This window comes from Pezoporus flaviventris, unplaced genomic scaffold, assembly GCF_033815535.1.
Source record: "Pezoporus flaviventris isolate CSIRO_AGI_PZ_B2104156 unplaced genomic scaffold, CSIRO_AGI_Pfla_v1 ptg000015l, whole genome shotgun sequence".
NCBI lineage: Eukaryota > Metazoa > Chordata > Aves > Psittaciformes > Psittacidae > Pezoporus > Pezoporus flaviventris.
The window spans coordinates 4036107-4061252 of NW_026892563.1; the positions used below are offsets into that span (position 1 = coordinate 4036107).

The 25146-nt window shown below is 41.7% G+C and overlaps 2 long non-coding RNA genes across 2 annotated transcripts; both read right to left on the reverse strand.

Moving 5' to 3' along the window:
- Window positions 1-3345: 3345 nt before the first annotated feature.
- Window positions 3346-4076, reverse strand: LOC133269809 (uncharacterized). The gene is made up of 2 exons (XR_009743554.1): window positions 3610-4076; window positions 3346-3480 (listed from the first exon to the last, which is right to left on the reverse strand). It is a non-coding gene; the product is annotated as an uncharacterized LOC133269809 (long non-coding RNA).
- Window positions 4077-11535: 7459 nt separating this feature from the next.
- LOC133269810 (uncharacterized) lies at window positions 11536-18493 on the reverse strand. The gene is made up of 3 exons (XR_009743555.1): window positions 18459-18493; window positions 17160-17227; window positions 11536-11664 (listed from the first exon to the last, which is right to left on the reverse strand). It is a non-coding gene; the product is annotated as an uncharacterized LOC133269810 (long non-coding RNA).
- Window positions 18494-25146: the final 6653 nt, after the last annotated feature.

Here is a 25146-nt window from a genome sequence, read left to right on the forward strand (position 1 = left end):
CAAAGTGCAGTTGAAGAAGCACTCTTTTGCTATGCAACCTACACCTTGCCTGGGAAATAAGACAATAATGTCTGGATATATCAAATCAATGGGAGAAGCAAGAGGATGACACAAAATGCTGTAGCAGAGGCAGTCACCACCCACATAGTGCCCAAGAAGCATCCTCAGCATAATGATGAGGCTTCACACCTTTGAGTATGTACAGTCTGCCAGATCTTCAGTGATCCTGAACCCTAATGATCTTCCTCCTCGCTGTGGATTCACTGACACCAATGCAGCTGAGGGCATACAAGCCTGGCCAGAGATGAACAGGATTTGTCAGTGCCTGCTTGCTTTGCTGAGTTTTGAAACAGTATCAGGTGAGACACTTAAACTGGATTCTCCCTAATGGTGTTTTTTTTCACCCCTTCATGATATGACCTGACACCCCCAGACCTGACACATGCAAGTGTCACAGTCAAAGCCAGTGCACTGATCCACGGAGAATGTGCTTTCAGCTAGGTGTTCATAGCAGTCATGTATTTGCCACACTGAATTCATGGAGATCTGTGATTTCTCCAGCCGGGCTCTGATTCCCTCCCTACATGTCACCCTGCCCAATCATTAGTTCCAGGCTTACCAGAGTTCCATGGAATCTTGATCCCTCTCTCCATTTTTTACCTTCTCTTCATCTGCCCCACCCCAGCCTATCTACACCCTCCTTAAGGGGAGCTTTGGCATCAAAGCAATGTTACATACCTGCCTGTGTATTCAGCTGCACAAATTTCCTTTGTTTACTGTTCAATATCTTATCAGCTGATGTGCATATCCTTTTAGAAATTACTCAGTCCAGCCCCACAATTAGTTGCAGTAGAAAATGGAGAAAAATCTTAGAAGTGTAAAATTCCATTAGCATTTTTAAACAAAATTGTTTGCTTCAGAAAATTCGATTGTCAACCTAAAAGAGTTTCCTTATCGAAACAAAATGTTGCCAGAAAGAAAAAGAAATGTGTTTTGGGTCAGACCGCAACAGCTTCATATACTGGGAGCTGGTTATGAAACAAAAATTCCACTGACATTGCTCTGATGAAATGCACCTTTGCAAGTTATACAGGTGTAACATTTTTTTTTCAGATGCATGGGTAGAAATCTTATTTTTAAATATGATCTAATGTGTGAAAAGCTGCAGCTTTTTATTATTCCACCCATATTTGAGGAAAAGAACATATTCCCTTCCTGAGAGGTACAGAGAGGAAAAATCCTGGGACAACACTGCATTATTCACCATCACTCACAGTACTGCAGCGTCTTCCTGTCCCATCCAGACTGGCAGCTGCAGAACTCACCAAGAACATGGATGTGGCACTTCCACATCAACACCGTCATTAGGTGAGGACAACAGAGGCCACCCCTCTCAGCACAGCCCCACAGCAGTTGGCAGAGCCATTTCAATTTGGCCCCCTACCCCAGTGTTCAGGGGAACATGACTACAAAGAGAGACTTCCACCTCCAGGGGCTTTCTGCCCCTTTCTAAGAAGTTAATAAATGGGCTGATAAAGTTAATAAAATATTATTTGTGTGTCTAGTGCTACCAGTTCTCCCTGATTGCCTTTGGTGTGCAATTCACAAATATTTATCCTCTTTTCTTATTGGGCAGATGTGTTACCACCAAGTTGGTGGCACCATTTTGTCAGCCATTTTATTTAGGAAAAATGTTCATTGTTTTATTAAGGGGTCATCAATTTCTCCGAAAATACAGTTTTCTATGAGATATTCCCTTGTGTGATTCAATAACATGAAAATAAACACTCCAATTGTCCAGAGACAAACTGCCTCCTTGAAATTACCTTCCCCACAACATTTCATTAAAGCAGTTGATAGTTTAATACCAAACCAATTAAAAGCAATATACAACTACATGAATAGGATATTAATTTCCTCACCACAAGTGAAAAGGAGTGGGTGCTTTGGTTCCCACAGGGAAGGCAACATCAACCAGCAGCATAATCTACAAAGGCTGCAGCACCAAATGAGGGATTCACCGTGCACAACCGGATCGTTACACTGTGTGGGTATTAATGTTACAGCCAAAGCCTCATCCACTCTGCAGTAGCCCCAGGTTATATTAAGAAAGTAGAGCAAGGTGATCTTCCTACAAGAAAAGAAGAAACCAAACCACTGCACACTTCTCTCCTTGTAGCTTATGAGATCGGTATGAATGTGAACAGTCCCATGCCAAAATCTATCTCGCTTAAATTGTCATTCCAAATCAATTCTGACTACAAAAGAAGTGTTTCCACTGAACTGATCTCTTCAAACCCCTATTTCCTATTGCAGCCAATAGTGAAAAAGAACATTTCATCCACTTTCAGCAACTTTTTTGTTGAGGATTAGCCAGAAGAAAGTGAGACAACAATATTAGTTATCTCTCTGTGCATTAGGACAGCACATGATGCTACCCACGTAGGTGTAGAAGCAAATTCAGCTGAAAACAGCTGAAAATAGTTTCTGTAGTCTTAAATGGGACTGGTCCATCTGTGGATGCAAGCTAGCAGGACAGAAGCCATGTCCTGTCCACCACTTGTTCCCCTGGTGTAGTGGCCCAGCCAAGAAGAGAAGGATGGAGCAAAGTCATTGGCACATCAGCCCTCCAGTTGATACACTAATAAATACTTCCACACATCAAGAAATAAACTTACCTTAATTAGCATGAGAAACAGACCTACAACAGATAAAGCACAAGGAACAGTACAAAATACAGGGTAACAAAGTGGAAGCAATAATGCTGATGGGAAACTTTGCCAGAGTTTTGTAAGTTTAATTGGTCCTTTAAACGCTGTACATCCCAGGCAGCCAAGATTCCTATTTAGAGTGTTGTATATCAAAATTGATCAGGACACCCAAAGAGAGGCTTTAATTTATTCTTAAGTTGCAATCACCTAGCCCTCATAGAATAATTTGTCATATGTCACTAAATAAATAACACTTCAGGGCACTTAGGTTTCTCAAAACCACAGCAGCAGCTTTCCCAGGTGTTCCTAGATCTCTGCATGCTATTATCATAGAATCATAGAATCATAGAATTGTTAGGGTTGGAAAGGACCTTAAGATCATCTAATTCCAACCCCCTTGCTGTGGGCAGGGACACCTTATGCTAGATCATATAACCCAAGACCTCGTCCAACCTGGCCTTGAACACTGCCAGGGATGGAGCATTCACAACCTCCCTGGGCAACCTATTCCAGTGCCTCACCACCCTAACAGGAAAGAATTTCCTCCTTATATCCAATCTAAACTTCCCCTGTTCAAGTTTTAACCCGTTACCCCTTATCCTGTCTTCAAAATGTTCAAGGGTTCCCAATGAGGTTTTGTGTAATTTTTATGTCCGTATAATATGAAATATTATCAACACAGATTGTCAACTTCAATATGACAACAATTCACTCTAGCAGTAGATGTTCCACCCAAGGAAGAGCAGACCACATGAGGAGTTCAGGAGATCTGTCACAGGAAAGTGAGATAAATTCAACCCAGCTGAGGATTTCCAAGCTTTCCCAACCCCATCATGTTCCCCGGAACTGTTTTGTCAGTGGTAGCAGTACCTTTGTTCCTCATGGACTAAATACTAACCTCAATTTTTGCCTTCAAACACCTAGAATGATTACCCTCCTCCTGGTGAAAGCTCACCACTGCAGAGTGAAAGGAGGGGCAAAATGCCTTTCATTTCACCTGTAAAAGTAAAAAGCCTCTCCTTTGGCTTCTGAGAGGTTCCCTGTCTTTGTAGGTCTACTGGCTGTTTCTTTCAATATCTAGTCAAGAAAAAGAGATCATTTATATCACTCAGAAAGCAGCTTAACATTTCATCACAAACATACCTGCTATTTTCTGTTTTCAAATTGTCCAGCAACATACCACAATCTCTGCAGTGTAAGGTAGTCACTGTAGCCTCTGTGGAGAATTTTTATCAGCAAAATGTATCTTGTAAGATCTGAGCATCTTCAGCTAAAAGCATTTTGGTTTACGGAATACTTAAACAATATATTTTTGTTCCGTGACTATGAATGTAATTCCTGGCTTTCCTTGCAAGCCCTGCTGTGGATCTGAAAAAATCTATCATCATCTGCAATATTTGCTGTATTTTTCAATTTCCATGAATACAGTTGCCAACAAACCACTTTATAAAAACATTTGCATAAACAAGACACAGACTAAGTGTGAGTACAGACAAATAGAAGTTCCTTAAAAATGTGAATGAATATTCATCCCGTTCTCTTGTAGTTTTCAGGCTCCTATCAGTTTAGCATTATTGTAAGTACTGTCCTGAAAGCAGCTTGCTGGCTAGAGATGGGTATTGATTCAAACTAGTGCACTTTCACACTGTCATCTTCTCATATTAGCTGGTGAAATCTCACTTATCACCATGCGGGAAAGAAATGAAAGAAAATCCAAAGCAGATAGAAGCATCCTAAAAGGGTTTATCAGTGGGGCTTTAACCTAACTTCTTCCCCCAGCATACACACAGATTTTGTAGGTTAATTTTCCCTGTAAGTTTCCAATCCATAGAGCAGATCCAATCCTATGAAAAGTCACCATCTAACTGTATCAGCGTAGACGCCTCTGGAAGTACCAACTGCTTTTTAGCTCCCTCTACCATCCTGCAATAGCTCATGTTGTCACCCATCTGCCTGCCATTGAAAATACATTTCTCACATCATCTCACCCATGTGCCTGCCATCATTGTTTCTCACAACAAATCTGTAAGAACAGGGTCTTGCTCAACTATCTTAATTAATGAAAAGCTATTTGTTTGATTGCAGGTTGGTAATTGTTCTAGCTCTGCAGTAAATGCCATTAAAATCATTTTTACAGAACTCTTCTAATAACTAGCTATTGTTGTAGCACAACTGCTTTTAAATCTTCTGAGGTTAATGTGTAATACATGACTGTTCCAGTTCAAAGCTCTCAGCACTCAGAAGATATAGATCAGGTTTCAAGTTGTTAATTTGTTATGGTAATCAATACTTAATTCTTTTTAACCACAGAGGCAAACTCATTTACTCTTTTTAGTTTGATATTGGATTATGAATGATTTACATCCACTACTGTAAATGCCACATGACAATTAACAACATCAGCTAGGAATTTATAACTTGCTTTTCAGTGGGTTTTCAACAGAATTTGTCTGCAAGGCACCAGGTGACAGAGGTGGGGCACCAGCAGTATTTGATGGTTTGGAACCATTGTTCAAAGACAATTCCAGGATTATATAGTCATAAAGATCCACATTTATAAATAAATAAATAAAACTGATATTCTATCAGTCAGTCATTTACATTTCACCAGCTAGCATCCATTCCATGCATACTCCAAGAGCAACAAGCAGCTGCTTGGAGCTTGGCAGCCGTATTACAACTATCAACACCTTTCAGCTGTGCAGGAACACAAGTAAATCTGATAAACATTCCTGCTAAATAGATTTGTGTCAGCTACAAACAGGCTTTTCAGAGTATAATTTCTTGAAGCATTTCCTGAGTGTTATCCTAGGTTACAAATTATATATAATCCAAAATGTAATCCAGAAGGAAAAAAGGATCTGTAAATTTCAGCATTCTTCTCCCTGTAACTTGAGCTCACATCATCTCATAGGTCCTCCTTAGGCCACCAGATTGATGCTTTGCGCATCTGAAGAGCACCCTGAAGACAGACATGGAGCCCCATGAATATAGATTTGTTTACAGGATTGTTTTTTTGATGATATTTCAGGTGTATTAATTTTTTAATATTTTAAAAGGTTAAAATGATATTCCCTCCTTCAATTATTTCCTTGAGTTTCTTCACCATTCCTTGGAAGCTTAATTCCTTCTTGTGGTTCCACTTTCATATATAGCTTTTAATTGTTTTTTATTTCCTCAGCACCACAGGTTTCCCCACCCATTCTTTTAAAATTACAGTTTATTAGCAAGTTCTGTGGTCACACTTCAATATTTCATCTGGGTGACACAAAACCGAAGTGGCTTAGTTTACAGGGCATGAAATTTTGATGAGTCTTAGTTAATTTTGCATGAAGATCAAGAAGCCAGGGCAGCAAAAGTCATTCATGGGAAGTGCTTTCTCTGTGGAAGAACACTTGTAAGATGAAGTTGTTCCTTGATTGAAACTCTTTCTAATTACATTAAGCATATTCTCCCTCTAAGCTCCCACCATTACTAAGCTTATTATTTCATTTCCTGAAGCCCATGCACTTTCTGACTGATGGATCCCACATGAAAATATAATGGCTATATCTAACTCCAGCATATTTCATCCTGATGTCTTTAACTAGACCATAGATATTGAAACATATGAACCTTTTATTTTGCTAAGAGCCAAAAGAGAGTGCTTTGGCATAAGATCAGTCTGTACTTGTCTAACGTAAATGGCCCTCATAAAGCAGTGATTCAGTCATTTATTTTAAAAAATCTCATAGCTGTTTTGTTTGTGATAAATGTGCACTCAGAAAATTTCCAGAGCAAGTTGACATACACCAAAATGTGGAAAGCATTTGTGAGAGTTCAGTCTGCCTACACTTGGAAGATGAAAAAACCTCAGGGGAGCAGATTTTGCCTTATGCCTTAAGAGTGAGATCTGAGCTCTGTCAGAGCACAGCAAGAACTTCCTACAGTAAGAGCTACATAGCACTGACACTTCAAACACTGAATAACAGCCTTCAAACATGAGCTGAAACATCCCTTATTTAATCTATTAAACTGGGAAAAAGGGAGGGAAGCCTTCTCTACAAGCTTCAATACTCTAATCATGTTCAGCATCAAATCACTACATTATGTCTTAAAGTTATCTGGAAGGTAGGTCTCTTTAAGCAGAATCAATGCAAAAAGTTCTTACCTGACTCTTATCACTGAACAGAGCTAGCTGGATTTAAAGAAATATGATTCATAAATGTTTTTGCACACTTAGCCCTTGATTTCAGCTCGCTACTATTTCTAGGTCTCAATAAACAAGAGCCTTCTCAAACCCAACAGAAATTCAAAGCCCTTTGCAGCCTACTCCTCCCCTACCATCTCCACATCAGTAGCTGTATCTTACTACCACCCAGCCCAAGGTACTAGTTTTATTTTCCACTTAGATTTTCAAGTAAGCACCTTCTATGATTTCTGTTGCTGCTAGGAAAAAAAGACAACAAAAGACATCCCTTATATGACTCCTTGAAGCACAGTCTTGCCTGATGTTTACAAAATATGTCAACAGCTAACCTCTTTGTGTGCCGAGATCACTGCTTCAGGATGAGGTACTTTGCCTCCCTGTTTTTCTGGGCTCCTCAATATGCTATTAACATCAGTTTACTCCCATCTTAGCATCGGATTGTAAACTTCTTTCAATTGCAAGCTCCTTCTTACAAGTTTGTGCAATGCCTAGTAGAGTAGGTCTTGGCCTATTACTGTCAAGAGCAGTGTCACTAATTGAAATTCTAGGGTTTTCACAGGCTTTGCTACAAATTAATATTTAACAAAAAAAAAAATCATACAGATAATTCAGTGTTCGCAACAGAAAAACTATGCTTTGGAAAAGGAGCAAACACACCATGCCAGCCTTATCCTGAAGGGCAGACTTTCAGATTACATAGAATAGCATAACATTGGTGTCAGTAGAATTATGATGATTGATACCAAAGACTCATCTGTCAGTCTTTGAGTAAAGCTTACAGATGCATAAGTCTTTTTTATAAGGATTTATTGAGCTCAATATGTTGTTAATAATTTTCAAAGGACTTCCATTTCACAGCTTTTAAACCAGCAAGACCTTGGTAATCCCATGAGGGAAATAAAATGTTGTCATATGACTTAGACACCCTGTGCAATTTTTCAAAATGAAGCATTCCTAAACAACCTCACAAGTCAAAGTTTTTATCCCAACTAATCCATGAGGAAATGCACATGCCAAATCTGTTCTGGACCAAATCAAGCAGCACTCACATGAGTCTACCACCCACATCCCGCTTAGTCAAATCTTCTAAGCTTTTTCAGTTGAAAATAATGTATAGCCAAATAGAGAAAACACAGCCTAGCAAAACAAAAAAACAACACAAAAGAACAGTTGTGAGTCCAGGTATCAACAGGGAGAACTATAACTACCTCTGACAGTCCCACAGAGAAAGAAGGGTTCCAAACCACATCTACAGAAAGGCCAGAAATCTTCCACCTTTTCTATGTCCTTTACTGCTTCTAGGAATCTATCAACATCCCTAACGATTCAATGAACAACTTCTCATTGCAAAACACCGGACAGAACCATCCCAAGATCAGGAAAGGTAAGAAATACACCTGCCAGCCAGAGCACAGAGAATTTTGCCTTCTCAAAGAGCCTTTAAGTAAATGGGAATACCATATAAAAAATTGAGGTTAAAAAAAAACAAACAAAACAACAAAACAAGACAAACAAAAAAAAAAGCAAACAAGCAAAAAAAAAAAAAAGAAACAAACCACTACACATTTTCTTCAGATTATTTTTTGAGAAGTTCCAAGGAAACCATGGAGTAATCAAAGCACAGAAATATCTACCCCAGAAGAGACACCGGGAACCCAGCATGGATTTGCGGTCCATCATGTTTAATGTTGTTGAGTGATCCAAACCAATTAGTATTGATTTTGCTATATATTTGTCCCTTGCCAAGATGTAATCACTTATTAATAATACCAGAACTGCTATTCTAAGAAGAATTTTGCCTCCAAAGTGTATTTATTGAATTTTTTTATTTTTCATATTTGTCTCTTTTTTAACATGCGAATTTCAGAGTCAAAGTTCTGAGAGCACGTGTACTAAAACTTGCTTAGTAGGTTCTGCAGCAAGGAATTATATCCATACCTACCTAATCAGATAATCTGTTTCTCTACCTTTTCCCATCGCAGCTTCATTAGCCAATGTGTTAAGATAACTTCTGACAAATAAGTAATGGCTAATTTTTACAGAGTGGTCTGCATACCACATCACACTATTTCTACCAATATTCATTTTTTGACCTCTCAGGTGCATACTATTTTTCCAGCACCCTTCCTCATGCAACACTATTAAAAAAAAAAAAAAAGTAATTTATTAAGAAAAATGCAATTATTGCAGAGAACTTGCAAGGTCTTCTAACAGAAAGGCAAAATGCAAAGCTTGTGCATTGAAATCAGCTGTCAGCTCAGCATTTAGTGAAAATGTTAGGGGACAGAGCCAAGGATGAATTTGAAAGCATAATCTCATATATATCATGATGAATCATACCTTGAAATTTCTTACCTTAACTAGCCTGGAAGGGTGAGTTGTAAGATGTCTCTCCCATTTTGGCAAGTAACTACATCGCATGTGGCAGATATATGTGCTGAAAGAGTTGAAATTTACTAGCAGACTTTAAAGATGTTATGAATATATATTAATTGGCAAAGATACAGTAGCATCATTGGTAAATTTATATTTATAAAAATAGGGATAGAGACATAATGCATTAGGAAGCCATGTAGGCATAGGCAAGAACAAGATAAAAGCTCTACTGGTGATCAGGATTTCTGGTTTAAGTACAGAACAATATTTTTTGCTTCTTAAAAGGTCCAGAGTGAAATCCTAAAGATACTTTTTTAGCTATAAATGTCAGTAATGCTAGGATAACACTGTAAAAATACTAGGATCCAGCATCATCATAAAGCATAAAACTTACCTGCAAGCTCCAAATGGTGTCAAAGCATATATATATATATATATATATATATATATATATATATATATGAATGGACCACTTTAGATTTTAATAAAATATATCCCCTAAAATTAACATTGCGAGAGAGAGGTAATTGTTCCATGTCCCATACCCCTTGCCTCTGCGTTATACCTAGTATTCATAAAAGGTTAGCAAACAAAAAAACTTTTTCCAAAAACGCCTTGATGACAAGCCTTATGACAAATGTTACATTTCAGATGCACAGTGTCCTGGGTTCAGCAGTAGCAGTCATGTTTCTCCTTCTTGGTAGCTGGTGCAGTGCAGTGTTTTGACTTTTGGCCTAGGAACAGAGCTGATAACAATGATGTTTTGGTTTGGCCAAGGACTTTGTGAGCCTCATGCTCTGCCAGGGAGGAGGGGAAGCCAGGAGGAAGCAGAGACAGGACACCTGACCCAAACTGACCAAAGAGGTATTCCATACCACAGCACGTCATGCCCAGGATGTAACTGGGAGTTAGCCGGAAGGGCTGGGAGACTGCAGGGTTGGAGGAGGTATCGGTCGGAGCTTGGTCGGGCTTGGGGGGCGAGTTATCGGTTGGCTGGTGGTGAGATGTTGTATTCTCTTCCCTTGTTATTTCCTTTATCATTATTATCATTGGTGGTAGCAGTAGTGATTTGTGTTATACCTTAGTTACTAAACTGTTCTTATCTCAACCCGTGGGAGTTGCATTCTTTTTGATTCTCCTTTCCGTCCCTCCAGGAGCAGGGGGAGGGAAAGAAGTGGGGGCGGTGAGTGAACGAGTTACCTGACTGTGTTTAAACCACGACACACAGGCACAATGCTATTGAGGAAGAAGTTAGTATGAAAGATAAGCACTGCAAAGATTCTCTACATATCTTAAATGCTGAGTAGATTAAGCTAAAAGGTAGATCAGAAGAAAAAGAAAATAGAGGGCAGATGAGGGTTAGAAGTTTTTGGAAATTATTTGTCCTCTCACCTGTGTTTAGCAGCAGAGAGAACTTCACCTGCGGTGTAAAGGGGAAGGGACACAGAGAAACCCTAGCTGAGGTGCTGCTCTGAAAAAGGGCTCTGGGACAGAAATGTTTCTTCAGCTTCCACAAAGAAATCCTGTGAGACAGACAGAACAATCTGTAGCTGTGAAGCATATTTGAAGTTCACATTTATTTATTTTTTCATATTTCTGTACTTCAACTTTGTTGCCAGTAAATAATTAAGAACTTAGCCCTTTGCTTCACTGATTTTTCTCTGAAAGCATGTCTAGTGCTCAAAGTGACACTGATCATTTTAAAAAAAGAAAGAAAAGGGATGTCTTTATTCTGTGAAACTAACACACCTAAGCAAAGCAGTCTTCCAGATAACTAGGAGCCAAGACAACTTTGGGACTTCCAGGAGTTGGTCTGTTTCCAACAACCTTCCCTTGTCAGCTGATATTGTGAAACAGCAGGATGGAAGGAATGATCTCCCTGGGTTTCTTACCCTGACTCCCTCCTTGCAAGGAAGTGGTAAAAAGACAAGGCATGCTTTCAAGAAATTGAGTATCATTGATGAGTGTTATAAGTATCTCCTGATATTTCTGTGAGTGAGAGGCATGCTGTCCTTATCATATCTTAGTCCATATGTTGCCTTCTCAAATCTCTTTAACTTCGTGTCAACAAGCTCATTAACAATTTGGTGCCAAGCCTAAGTAATTTCAGTGATGAAATTACATTCTTTAGATAATGAAATAGCCAGCAAGCAATTGCTCTGTGCATGTCAGGTTAGTGCTGCCAGATGCTCCTATCTCTCAGTCTCCTTTGCTTTGGATAGACCTGCAAGAGTCTGTACCCCACCTCTGCTTTCTTATCCCTTTACAAGGAGCTGAACAACACCATAGGATCGGTTGGCTCCAGACCTGCAGCTATCTGCAGCACCAGTAAATCAGTATGTTTTGTTCTCCACAGCAGTTTAGGAGAATTCCGTGAAGAGGCAGTACCTGTAATAAATAATTTATTTATGAGATACTGAGATAGAAAGCCTTAAAGACTATTCAGCAGAAAAAAGCCAACCACATGGACAGGTGCATTAAAGGCAGTAAGAATTCACCCTGTTAAACACTGAGCATCTACAACTCACCCCCTTGTCTACAAGCTTAGGACAACCAACAGTTTGCACAATCATGTTCTTAATGACTTGGTTGCTCCTGTTGGGTGGGGAAATTGAGCTCCTAGGCACAGCAGAAGTTGGTTGCACAAGGCCAAATATTGACTTACGTGGGAAAATAAAGTTTCTTTCAGTTTGGTTTGGCATGCATATAGGAGCTCTGAGACCTTCAACTCTTACGGACTTCAGCATTATGTACCTACTGCAAAGTGCAATTCTGCAACCATCATTTTTCTTTTCCCAAAATACACACCAAGTTGCAGGTACAGATAGAATAAAGGGGGAAAAAAGGTCTTACTATAATTTAGAAACTGAACACCTCAAACAATCCTCCCTGTGGGGAGAGAGGATAAGACCAAGAACAAGTGTTAGTTCAGTGTTAGTAAACAGAGTACATTCAACATACTTCTAGAAAACACTCTGCTATTACATCCTGACACCAGGAAATAGGGCTGGGTAGGGTAGGGTAGGGTACAATTTACAATAGGATACGATAATATAGGAAAATTTCCTGCTGAGAAAGCAGATAATTATCTCTTCTTCCAAAGTTTTAGATTATTAACATTATCTGAAACTTGGGAAAGTCTATTAGAAAGCCCATTCAAGTTCAAAAAAAAAATAGGATGAGTAATTTGTCTCAACCACACATATCTGAAAGATCTTTCAGTTCACAGATAAATCTAAGGTCATGTTCACGTAAGAATATTAATTACACAGCACATCAAACATTATAAAACTATCATCAAAATAGTGAGGGTCTTAGTTTAATATTAAGGGTTAAATTTACAGTTTTCACAACTGAAAGATAACTATGAGGTTTAAATAAGAATACCAATATAATATTAAGAGTTCCTAATTAGAGAGAGCTATTTTTAAAAAACTGATTAACAATTAAATGAACTGTTAAATTAACTAATAAAATTACAAAACTTAGCATAACTTTGGGATTTCTGTTTTCAATGCTTTTTTCCATGGCTAAACCAATTCTTTCTACTTTGCCTCATCCGTCTGGGCCACTGCTGGGAAATGTCATTAATGTTTCAGACCCCACTGAGTTGCAATAGTGCTGCTTGCTGAATGAGGATAATTGAAACAGGGACAGGTATTTCTAAAAGTGTTTTCAGAATTCCTTAGAGACACATGTACAAATCTGGTAAATATTATTCAGCTTCATACAGAAACTGCTGCAGTATGAGGGAAGATACTGGCACTGCTGCTGCTTTTGTTTCTGGAGCATGATGCAATACTTTGTTCTCTTCTGTACCAGGTTTCCAGGGCTTAGTCAAAGGCCAAAGCTTATCTGGTTTTCACCCTGAAAGACACTCAACCACCTGGAGAAGGAAAGCAATTTATGTAAAAGAATCACAGAGTTATAGAATGGTTTGGGTTGGAAGGGACTTTAAAGATCATCTCATTCTGCCCCACCACCACCACAGTCAGGGACACCTTTCACTTCACCAGGCTGCTCAAAGCCCCACCCAACCTGGCCTTGAACGCTGCCAGAAATAGGAAACAGGTTGCTAGAAACACTTCTAAAAATAAGAAATAGCCACAGCTTTTCTGGGCAGCCTGTTCCAGTGCCTCCCCACCCTCGCTGTAAAGACCCTCTTCTTAATAGCTAATCTAAATCTAATCTTTTTCAGTTTAAAGCCATTTCACCTTCTCCTGTCACTACAAGCCCACGTAAAAAGTCTCTCTCCAGCTTTCCTGCACACCCACTTTAGGCCCTGGAAGACTGCTATAAGTTCTCCTTGGAGCCTTCTCTTCTCCAGACTGAAGAAGCCCAACTCCCTCAGCCTGTCTTCTTAGGAGAGGTGCTCCAGCCCTCTGATCATCTTCGTGGGCTTCCTGTGGTCCAAATATATGATTTATTCATAGAATCATAGAATCATTGAATCATTAGGGTTTGAAAGGACCTTAAGATCATCTAGTTCCAATCCCCCTGCCGTGGGCAGGGACATCTTACGCAAAATCATATCACCCAAGGCTTTGTCCAACCTGGCCTTGAACACTGCCAGGGATGGAGCATTCACAACCTCCCTGGGCAACCTATTCCAGTGCCTCACCACCCTAACAGGAAAGAATTTCCTTCTTATATACAACCTAAACTTCCCATGTTCAAGTTTGAACACATTACCCCTTGTCCTGTCGCTACAGTCCCTAATGAAGAGTCCCTCCCCAGCATCCTTATAGGCCCCCTTCAGATACTGGAAGGCTGCTATGAGGTCTCCACGCAGCCCTCTCTTCTCCAGGCTGAACAGCTCCAACTTTCTCAGCCTGTCTTCATACGGGAGGTGCTCCAGTCCCCTAATCGTCCTCGTGGCCCTTCTCTGGACTTGTTCCAACAGTTCCATGTCCTTTTTATGTTGAGGACACCAGAACTGCACACAATACTCCAAGTGAGGTCTCACAAGAGCAGAGTAGAGGAGCAGGATCACCTCCTTCGACCGGCTGGTCATGCTCCTTTTGATGCAGCCCAGGACACGGTTGGCTTTCTGGGCTGCGAGCGCACACTGAAGCCGGCCCATGTTCATTTTCTCATCAACCAACACCCCCAAGTCCTTCTCGGCAGGGCTGCTCTGAATCTCTTCTCTGCCCAACCTGTAGCTGTGCCTGGTAGTGCTCCCACCCAGGTGTAGGACCTTGCACTTGGCATGGTTAAACATCATGAGGCTGGCATCAGCCCACCTCACAAGCGTGTCAAGGTCCCTCTGGATGGCATTCCTTCCCTCCAGGGTATCAACCAAACCACACAGCTTGGTGTCATAGGCAAACTTGCTGAGGGCGCACTCAATCCCACTGTCCATGTCAGTGACAAAGATGTTGAACAAGACCGGTCCCAACACCGATCCCTGAGGGACACCACTCGTTACTGGTCTCCAGCTGGACATTGAGCCATTGACCACAACTCTTTGCATGCGGCCATCCAGCCAGTTATTTATCCACCAAGTGGTCCACCCATCAAATTGATGTCTCTCCAATTTAGAGACAAGAATGTCGTGTGGGACAGTGTCGAACGCTTTACACAAGTCTAGGTAGATGACATCAACTGCTCTACCCCTGTCTGTCAGTTCTGTTTTTTACTTGCTATGTACTTGTAGAATCCCTTCCTGTTATCTTTAATATCTCTAGCTAAATTTAATTCTAACTGGGCCTTAGCTTTCCTAACCTGATCCCTAGCTTCCTGGACAACATCCCTGTACTCTTCCCAGGCCGCCTGTCCTTGCTTCCACTTATTATAAGCCTCTTTTTTCAATTGAATTTTCCTCAGGAGCTCCTTATCCATCCAAGGAGGTCTCCTGGCCCTCCTGCTGCACTTCCTTCTAGTTGGGACGCAACACTCCTGAGCTTGCAGCAGGTGATCCTTGAATATCAACCAACAGTCTTGGGCCCCTCTGCCCTCTAGGGCTGCATCCCATGGAACCTTACTAAGCAGGTTCCTGAAGAGGCCAAAGTCTGCTCTTTTGAAGTCCAGCGCAGTGAGCTTGCTGCACGCTCTTCTCACTGTCCTGAGGATCTCAAATTCGAGCATCTCATGATCGCTGTAACCAAGGCTGCCCTGGAGCGTCACATTTCCAACCAGCCCTTCCCTGTTGGTGAGCACGAGGTCAAGCATGGCACCTCTCCTTGTCGGCTCCTCTATTACTTGCAGAAGGAAGTTGTCTTCCACACAACCGAGGAACCTCCTGGATTGCTTGTGCCGGGCCGTACCGTCCTTCCAACAGATGTCAGGGTGGTTGAAGTCACCCATGAGAACAAGGTCCTGTGAGCATGAGGCTTTTCCTATCTGTCTGTAGAGTGCTTCATCTGCAGGTTCTCCTTGATCAGGCGGTCTGTAACAGATCCCCACAGTAATGTCTCCCGTAGCTGTTCTCCCTTTAACCCTGACCCACAAACTCTCTGTGGACTGCTCACCTGTGCCCAGACAGAGTTCCATGCTCTCCAGCCTATCCCTAACATAAAGGGCAACTCCCCCTCCCCGCTTGCCAGGCCTGTCTTTTCTAAAGAGCCTGTAACCTTCCATTCCAACACTCCAGTCATAGGAGCCATCCCACCATGTTTCTGTGATGCCTATTATATCATACCCCTGTAGATGTGCACACACCTCTAATTCCTCTTGTTTGTTCCCCATGCTACGGGTGTTTGTATAGAGGCATCTGAGCCGAGCTCCAACTGAAGCCGGCTCATTGGCTGGAGCAGCTGGGATATCTCTACATTGCTCCGAGCATTTATTATAGGTGCTGGCAACTGACTGGGTGTGTTGGGATGGAATGATGCCCCCCTCCACCAACACATCTAGTTTAAAGCCTCCTTGACCAGCCTGGCAAGCCTCCTACCAGGAGTATCAGCAGGAGTGGGTAAAACTCCGTGGGACTTACTAGAGCAGGCAGCCGCTCTGCCGCATCCCTGATCCGTGCCCCTGGTAGGCAACACACCTCCCTTGAGACGGGGTCTGGACAGCAGACGAGTGCTTCTGTCCCTTTCAGTGTAGAGTCCCCTACTACTACGACCCGCTGCTTTTTCCTGGCAGCACCAGTAGAGATCTTCTTTACCAGGGCATCAGCCGGCTGTTTCTAGCTCAAGTGCATTTCCTCATTAGCCCCCTGCTCCCCCTAGCTGCTCCATCTTTCCAAAGAAAGTGTCCTTGGTTATGCTGATGCGTATGAGCTCTCTGGTGTAACAGTTTCCTGGATGATACTGACACACGAACATCAGAGCAGTTGGCATGGTCAGGTTCACCATCCATTTGCCACTGCAAGTTGATCACACAGCTTCACCTCACCACAGCAAGCGAACACCAACTGCTTCCAAGTAGGCTACCATGTGATTTGAGAGAGTTTGGAGTGCTTCAGGGACTACATTCCTATTTTGCAGATAAACAGCAGCATCCTCAGTCTGCGAAGCATTATAACCTGCAAATGACTTGCAAAGTACAGGCATACATGCACTGCAACTATGTGGTACAACAAAGCACAGATAATTTTTAATTGACTGAAGTAGACATCAGCTACAGGGGTGAGAAAGTCTGCACTACACATGGAGGGTCTTAGGAATTTTGCTGCCTAACTGTGTCATGCCAGCACTGGTGAGACATTTGCAGAGAAAGCTTGTCAAAAGGATGTTTTTTTACAACACAAGTAGTTCCCAAATGACTAACTCCAACACTGGAAACAGCTCAGGCATGGCAGCATAGAGCTGTGAAGCCTGGTTTGTCCTGCTTCACAGCAGCTTCCTGAATAAACATGCTCTTTCTTTCACACTTCTTTTTACTCTTTCCAAATCCCACCGCAATGCAAAGGAGGTTGAGCTCTGGATATTTATTCTTACCAAAACTGTTCTCATTTCTCCTTAGGTATTTCAACCGAAAATATCCCAGCCGGGTGTAGTGACAGCATCTGAAATGTGATAAGACACCAGAGACATGAAAGAGATCAGCACTTATCCTACTTGGAGGGGGTGGAGAGAAGGGGGTTGGGAGTGTTTTTTTATCTCTTTCCTGACATCACGTTGCTGGGTGAAGTGAGAAGCTTTATGGTCCTGGGTAGGTCCCAGCTTTCAGAAGCCAGAACCACAGGCTCTGCATGTAGCTTTGGGCTGTTTGAGGCTGGATCACCCCACCAACGGCTCTGGCTGGGGCTGTGCACCCATGAGCAACAGCCAGGGCAGCTTCAGCCTTCTGAAAGCTATGGCCAGCCCCAGCACATGGCATGGAGGTAGAGACTGACAATTGCTCTGAAAACTTCTAGCTCCTCTCCTCCTGCCATGGGCCTGAAATGCCAGCACTCCTCCCAGGCAAGTAACTCAATTTGTAATGAGCCCCTAGTCAAGTGGTGCAGGGTCAAGTGGCTGGAAAGTGTATCAGAGAGGGAAAAGTCTTGAGCTGAGCAATAGAAATGAGCAGATGTTGGATCCTTTAAATTTCATTAGGGATCTTGGGGACATCAAAGAATTGCAGTACTTAATTTATCCAAAGAAACAACGGATAGACTTTGGAAAACACAAAGCTACAGAAATGCTTCACAAGATTTCACCTGGATTAAACCCAATGCTGATGTTACTGTGACTAATTCCACTTCTTTCTCCCCTCACCCTTCATACCCTCAAACATGGCTAATTTTAGCAATAAAGTCATGCTTCTTAGTCTCAGCAAGGCTCTCTGAAGTTGTTTTAATGATTACTGTATTCATGCACTGTGTCAGTCCCAAAGAAAAGCAGAGGTCTGCAGACCTAAATATGATATGACGTGATATGCTCCTGGGTTTCCATTTAAAGTGAACAGCTATATCCCACAGTTCAACCACAGTATTAGTTAATTTCATTGCCCTCAGCAGCCTGAAGTTCATTTTACAGCCTGAATGTGTAAATTAACCACACTTAATAGACAGAAGTCAGGATACATTTCTTGGCAACAAATATGACAACAGCATTTCCACAGTGAATTATTTTGGGACTCTTATCCCATCATGGAAACCACATTTCAAAAGAATCACCTTGCAATTAATTATAGCAGCTTTAGTAATGGTACGGAGTTAAGTAAAAAGAATATAGTCACCTATTGTTTGTGGGTTGGCTGGAAAGAGACAGTCAAATCTTTCCTTAAAATAAATATGCATTATCTCCACTTACCTGCCCTTTACTTTGGCTGCCTCAGTGATCTTTAAGAAAAACTGAGAAGTGTCTAGAATGAAAAAACCTATCATCAAATTGCAAATTATCATAGGGCTTTCCTATGTCTTTGAACTGCAGCTTCCAAAAAGAGGCCAGCTCCTTTAGAGGTAAACTTCACCAAAATTTCAGTTGAGGCATTTTTTGTTAAAAAAATGGTATTGTTTTAAGATTGATATTCCATAAAATATGTTAATTTTGATTTGCATTACCATTCAATATTTTAAAATTCAACAAATTTAATTTGTGATTACAAATCGTAGTTCATTTTATATTTTCAGTCCCATATAGTTAACCTTGTGATAAGTTGTTCCTAGGCAAAAAGGAAAAAGATTAGAATATTTCTACTATTACATTACAGTAAATTAACATATTACTTCACTTCCACTATTGGAAGATCACAAAGTAATGAAAATTATCAAAACAAAATAAAAGTGAAAGTACAAAAAATGAAAAAAAAAAAACAAATTACTGGGTTCTGAAATTAAAATTTTAAAAACTTTGCCCTATCCAAAATTTTTTTGAAAGGTGAAATTTTGAAAAGCCTGGGTTTTGTTCTGTATGCAAATAAAAATGAATTTTAAAATGTACAAATTTTGAAAGTTGATAACAAGGTGTTTTCCCTAAAAAGCAGCAGCTTCTTCTGCATCTCCAGTACAAGATTCCCAGAGCGGAAGGTTTTGTAGGCTAATAAGAGAAAATCAAGATCACTTCTCCAACTTAAAGGGAAATTCTCAGACTTTCTGGCAGACTTCAGACACTGTCAGATGACAAAAGCAGGGGAATCCATATTCTCTTTTTCAGTGACAGAATTTGCACCTGTCTTGCAAAATGAGGCTGAAATGGCTCCACATCTTATGAAAGGCATTGCCCGCACAGAGAAGTCAAAAAACTTATTATCTACAGACAAAAGAATCTCAGAGCAGAAATAAAGGGAATAGGCTAGAGATTTCCATGGTGTCCCTAGAGGAAGTGGATCCAAAGGCATCAAAGAGCATGCAGAACTTTTTGACATACATTTGAATAATGTCTTTGAAATGGGAAGACATGAAAAGCGATCCAAGAACTGCTTGTCTACATTGATCTTCTCAGTGGCTGTGCAGGTGGCACATCATCACCCTAAAACTTTCAAACCTTAGTGTCTGCCATCCGACTCTGAGAAGGTGCAAGAATAACTGTTTTTAATGGCTCCTGACGGAGCAGGAGCTCAGTCACTCTCCAAATTGGGCTAGTTACTTGCAGATTTCCCCTCCTACTCCAATATAGCTGAAAGTGCTTCAAGCAAGGTGGATCTCCTGCTTTCAGACCTCATCATCAAGGAGCACTACAGAGTCAAAGTTGATTGATCTGAATGAAAAGAGAAGAAACTAAAAATATTGGTGTCTTCCATTTACTAGCTGTGTCCAGTGAATGGCACCATATGGTGCAACCTGACCAGAGTAAACCTTGCTCAACGGGAAGGCTTAGGGTAAGATGTCACAAGATGGCTCTTCCCTTGCACATAAAACCAGAAGAAAACATCTTTGGCTTTTTGTTTGGTTTGGTTTTTTTTTACTAAACCAGCATAGGAATCCAAACCAATTCACCAATATCACCAACAGGTCAGATAAGAGTCAGGGCCAGGGCAAATGAAGCAGGAAGGCTGGTTGATTGAGAAAAGAAAGGGAAAAAAATGTCTTATGTTTTTTGCCACTTGTAAACCTTTTCTCAGGCTCAAACCTCACCTCTAAGAAGAGCATCACCAAAATAAAGACTATAGGCATTCCTGACACCCTTGCTTCTGTTTAGATACCCCTGCAAAGAAAGGGCCTTATGCACCTTTGTCATCTGGTATCAGCTTCTTCAGGGGTAGGGTGGAAGCAAGAAGTTACATGTGGTGCAGACACCTTGGGGCCCACGAAAGCCTTTGAACCAGCAGACTTTTCTAGCTCCACTCATTCTTGCCATCCATGCTAGCATCAAGCCTGGAAATTAAGGTGTCCTTAGCACAAGGTTAAAGACAGAATTCCACCTGTTTACACACAAGCAAGGGCCAGCCATAACCTGGTCTAATCTGCATAAGTGGTTTATAGGGAGAAAAAAACCTCTAAACTACAGGGAACAAAAAAAAGACACAGAAACCAAGTGTGGCCCAAAGTTGTTTTGGTTTAGTTCAAATGACACATACACAGTTTCTGAACCATAGAATTTATGTACTTTCTTAGTGATTAATATTTAAAAAGACTGTTTGGCACTGGACATTCAGTACATGTCTTGCAAGGACTTGGCACAGAGAAGAGGTAGTAATCAGAAATGTGCCAAAGACTTGTCAAGGAAAAAACTTACACTCAATACTAATCAAGCTCAACTCTGTGCCAGTCCTCCCACTCATCCTTTCATAAAAGAGCTAAGTCTTTCAGCATGAGTCTGCCCATGCTGCTTCAGAGACAGCCAACACCTTTCACAGTCAGTTGACAAAAATGAAAGTTTGGGAGGCTGAAAAGAGCAAAAAAGATACAACTCACCTTCTGCTCATCAGCAAGGATCACTGCTGGGAGTAGAGTCCTGCCTGTTCTGCTCCGGGGACTTCCTACAGTAAAAGACTTTATTTGCAAGTCTGTGGTAGCAAGAGATAAATTTCAGCGTGCCCCCCACCTGGCATGTTTCGGTCTCCAGTGTCAGTGCCATGGCAGCTTGACAGCAGCCACCATCTTTTCTGTTACAGACAAATTCACACTACAGGCTGTAGCACAGACACTAAACTCATTAGCGTTGTCCCTGTGTGGATGAGAAATGCAGCTGCAAACTCAGCTCTGCCCTCTGCACCTCTTGCATGCGGCGTGCTAAAGGGTTCACTCAGTAAACAGCAGCAGTGTGGGGCAGGGACTCACAGATGGGTTTTGTCTGGCTTGATGGGGTAAGATGGTGTGGCCAAGCTATGTTTTCCTACTCTTTTTAGAAGAAAGCCTTCCACAGGATAACCACAGACACCACCTCCAGGAGTCAAAGTTCTGCCTGCTTGCAGGATGGTGAGCACCAGCTGAGCTTATGCACATCTCTCCTCTTGCCCAGCACTCACCAATTGCACTCATCAACTTCTGCAACAGGGGAGAAATCAAGCGGCTGTCTGCTGTAAAAATCTTTCCTCTTCTTTTCCACCTTTCCTCCCAGGGTCTGAGGGTGCGATGCCAATATTAATGAGCATGGCTCACAAAAGCTCTGCAGAGCCCAGCACACTTGTGTTGCTGAATGGAGATGAGGAGGTTAATTAGCTTGCCAGGGGGTGCAGGAAGTCCTTGTCAGAGCCATCGGTGCTGTTAGAATTCCTGTCATTTATTTACATAGCAACAACCATTTTCTTTATGGCTCACATCCAGAAATTAAAACAGGGAGGACTATTCACACAACCTGATTTTTTGCACCTAAATTAGAAGACTGGTTTCCCAAAGTGCCTAAATTAAGTGCTTTGAGTCATCTCTGGAGTAATATCTCTATCTCCAATGACTGCAGTGACACCCTAGAGACACAAGTCTCTGTCTCAGGACAGGTGATTATAGTTAGCTGGTGTGTACTCCTTTTTCCTCTACAGTTTATGTAAGCCTGATCTCATTTAGGATTAAAAATAGGATGCATCAAAGATCACCTGAGGATCAAAACCAATTTACCCAATTTGCAATTGCAGGTGCACTTGTGCGCTGACTTCAGGAACATGGTCTGAAAATATTTTTAAAGGTATCAAAATGTTTGTTAATGTCACATCTGCTATACATACACAGGGTGCATGTCTTTAAACATCTGCAGGGTCAGAGGCGCATTTGGCTGGGAATCTGAACCAAATCCATTTTTTAAATTTTGCATTTAATAAAATATACATATTTAACACTACATTGAGATAAGAGCTTTTCTGAAAAAAGTTAAAACAAAACAGCACTCGAGTGCTCCCAGAATACATGTGCTTTCCTACCTGCCACAGTTAAATAATATCCCAGAGTTGCACACATCACTCTTAATATTACCGAAGATGCTGCTGCATGCACAACTAATGCTGAGAAACTGGGCTACACTGGTTCCTGTGACACCGAGACACAGAAGACAGGCACGACTTGTGAAACCCTGGCAAACAGCGTTAGGAAAAGGAGATTAATCTCCCAGCTTCCAAAGCACATTGCAAACATTACAGGAGAAAATAGATACATTTTAAGAGTAGTCATGTTCTTTCTTTTTTTTTTCGTGTTGTAATCCCTTTTCTTTCTCTCTCTAGCCTACATTTCAAAACACTAAACAAGTAACACTTCCACATCATTTCTGCGATGTTCATTTCCTGCCAGGGACTCAATGAGCAAAAATGATCATTCTGGAGCCAATCATCAGCCCAAAGTCGATTATTTTTCCAAACTGACTAGGGCAGGTCTCTCATCCTCCCAGTGGGAGATAACACATGGCTTTACAGCCAGTAGGCACCAAAGGGAGGTGCATAGGAAGGGACTGGTGGTGGTGCACACCCTGTATGCGTTAGAGCAGCACGGCTCAGAAACAATAGAAATCTTCTGGCTCTAGTCCTCAGATTGAAAAATAGTAAGGTTAAAAAAAAAATAAAGGAAAAGAAAAGAAGAAGGAGCAGCTGACACTTAAAAATTGCAATTGTTCAGGGACATTAGCAGGAAGAGGAAATGTAGCCACTGTTGCTGGCACGTCTGATTTTATCTCTGTCCCCCCTCTTAGCTAGAGTTCACACACATAGTCACAAGTGCTACACACCCTTGCTGCTTCTCCTACTGAAGTCAGCAGTAGGGAAACACCAGTGTACTTCAGAAAACATTTCAGGATCCCTTGATCCCAGGACCGGCAGGGGTGAGACCAGATTGCTGAGTCCAGTGGCGCTGTTTTGTTTTCTCTGTCTCCCTGGATGGAGAAAGCATTGTCAGGCTACTACAAAGGAGTGCTGGACCCCAGCTTGCAATGCTGTAGTACTTGGTCTCTCCTTCTGCTCCAGCAAGGAAACTTTGCAGGATGCACCATCGTATTTAAAATTGTTCCTATTCCCACTGCTCCATCATAGGCCAGTGGATGATGATGAGAACAAAAGTCCTCTCGTGGTGGTGGCTTCAAGTATAAAACATGAGCTCAGAAACAAACCTTTGTTGAAATGTACAAAAACAGAACAGGGCAGAATTAAAAACTTTTCATCACAACTTTAACTTCAGTGTAACTTTCAGCACTATGATCTGCATAGTAACTTACCAGTTTTGGATTCTCTTTGCCTTTTTCCTCCTAAATTAAAAATCTTTGCAAATGATTACTGTTGTTGTTATTAATCACACTTTCTACAGTGGGACCAAAGGCACCAAGGATTAATGAGCATGTAGCAAAGCATTAATGTAGATAAATGGGATCTATCTACCTTTATTTCAAGCACTTAGCTCCTCGTGATCCACACTGGAACAAACATGTCAGATAATGTATATTTCTGTGCATCCCTACAGAACTCATCTAAAAACCAACCCTACTAATACCCACAAAGTAGCAGAACCTGAGGGAGTTTACAGCCTAGGTAGGTAACACGGAAACAGGAGAGGGAAAGTGGTGGATCACATGAGTAGAGTGTGATACATGGGGAAAGAGAAAGGCACATTAGGTGGGAGAGTGGGACAATTTAGGAGAGAAGTGGAAAACGCTGGGAAAATAAAAAGGTGCTGATGGGGACAGAATACAGCAGAGGCAGTGAGAAGGGCAATGAAGATAGGTGGCACAACTTCTCAGAAAGAGGGTGAGACAACACATCACACAGGGCAGAAGCAGCCCAGTCACAGCTGCACAAATTCATAGAATCATAGAATGGTTTGGGTTGGAAGGGACCTTAAAGTTCATCTATTTCCAATTCCCTACCATGGGCAGGGGCACCTTCCACTATACCTGGTTCCTCAAAGCCCTATCCAACATGGCCTGAAGTCCTTCGGCTCATTTGTCTTCCCTGGCCCCTCCAGTGCTGTCCCCAGCACCTGGGCACTGTCACCCTGGGCATAAGAGACTTTGGTGGCACTGCCCCCTTCACTGCACTGCCAGGCACTGGTGGCACTGTGCCAGCAAAGTGACGCTTCGGGCATGAGACAAGATACACCTCCCTAGGGAGCCTTGTCCTTAGCTCCTGGATCTCAGGGCCAGAAGAGGCACTGGGAGCAGTTGCACTCAACCCATTCATAAAACAAGCCACAAAGGGTCACCCGGTTATCCTTGCACAGACCCCACCAACACACCGCTGATTACCATTCAGAAAAGCACTCAGACTGGCTATGAAGATATCAAGGGATGGTGAATCCATCATTCCCTTTGGTCATTGAATACTCCAGCTAATACTCTTGACTGGGAAAAAAAGAAAAAGAAAAATAAATATTGGGCCTCACATCTGAGCTCCTGATAATCTGTCAGCCTCAGAAATAGGAAATTGCATGCCTGGAAGCTAGACATGCAGGATGGTTCTGTGACAGCAAGACTTGGGAAGAAGATGCACTCCCTTGGACAGGCAGCAAGCATTTTGGTTAGATCTCCACAACTGGGAAAGAACATTAACTTGAATGATACACGCATATTCTGTTGGGCCAACTCTTCTGCCGACACTGTGCAACCATGCTACGTACCTCACATTCAAAAAGAGACGGTAATGCATCATCAC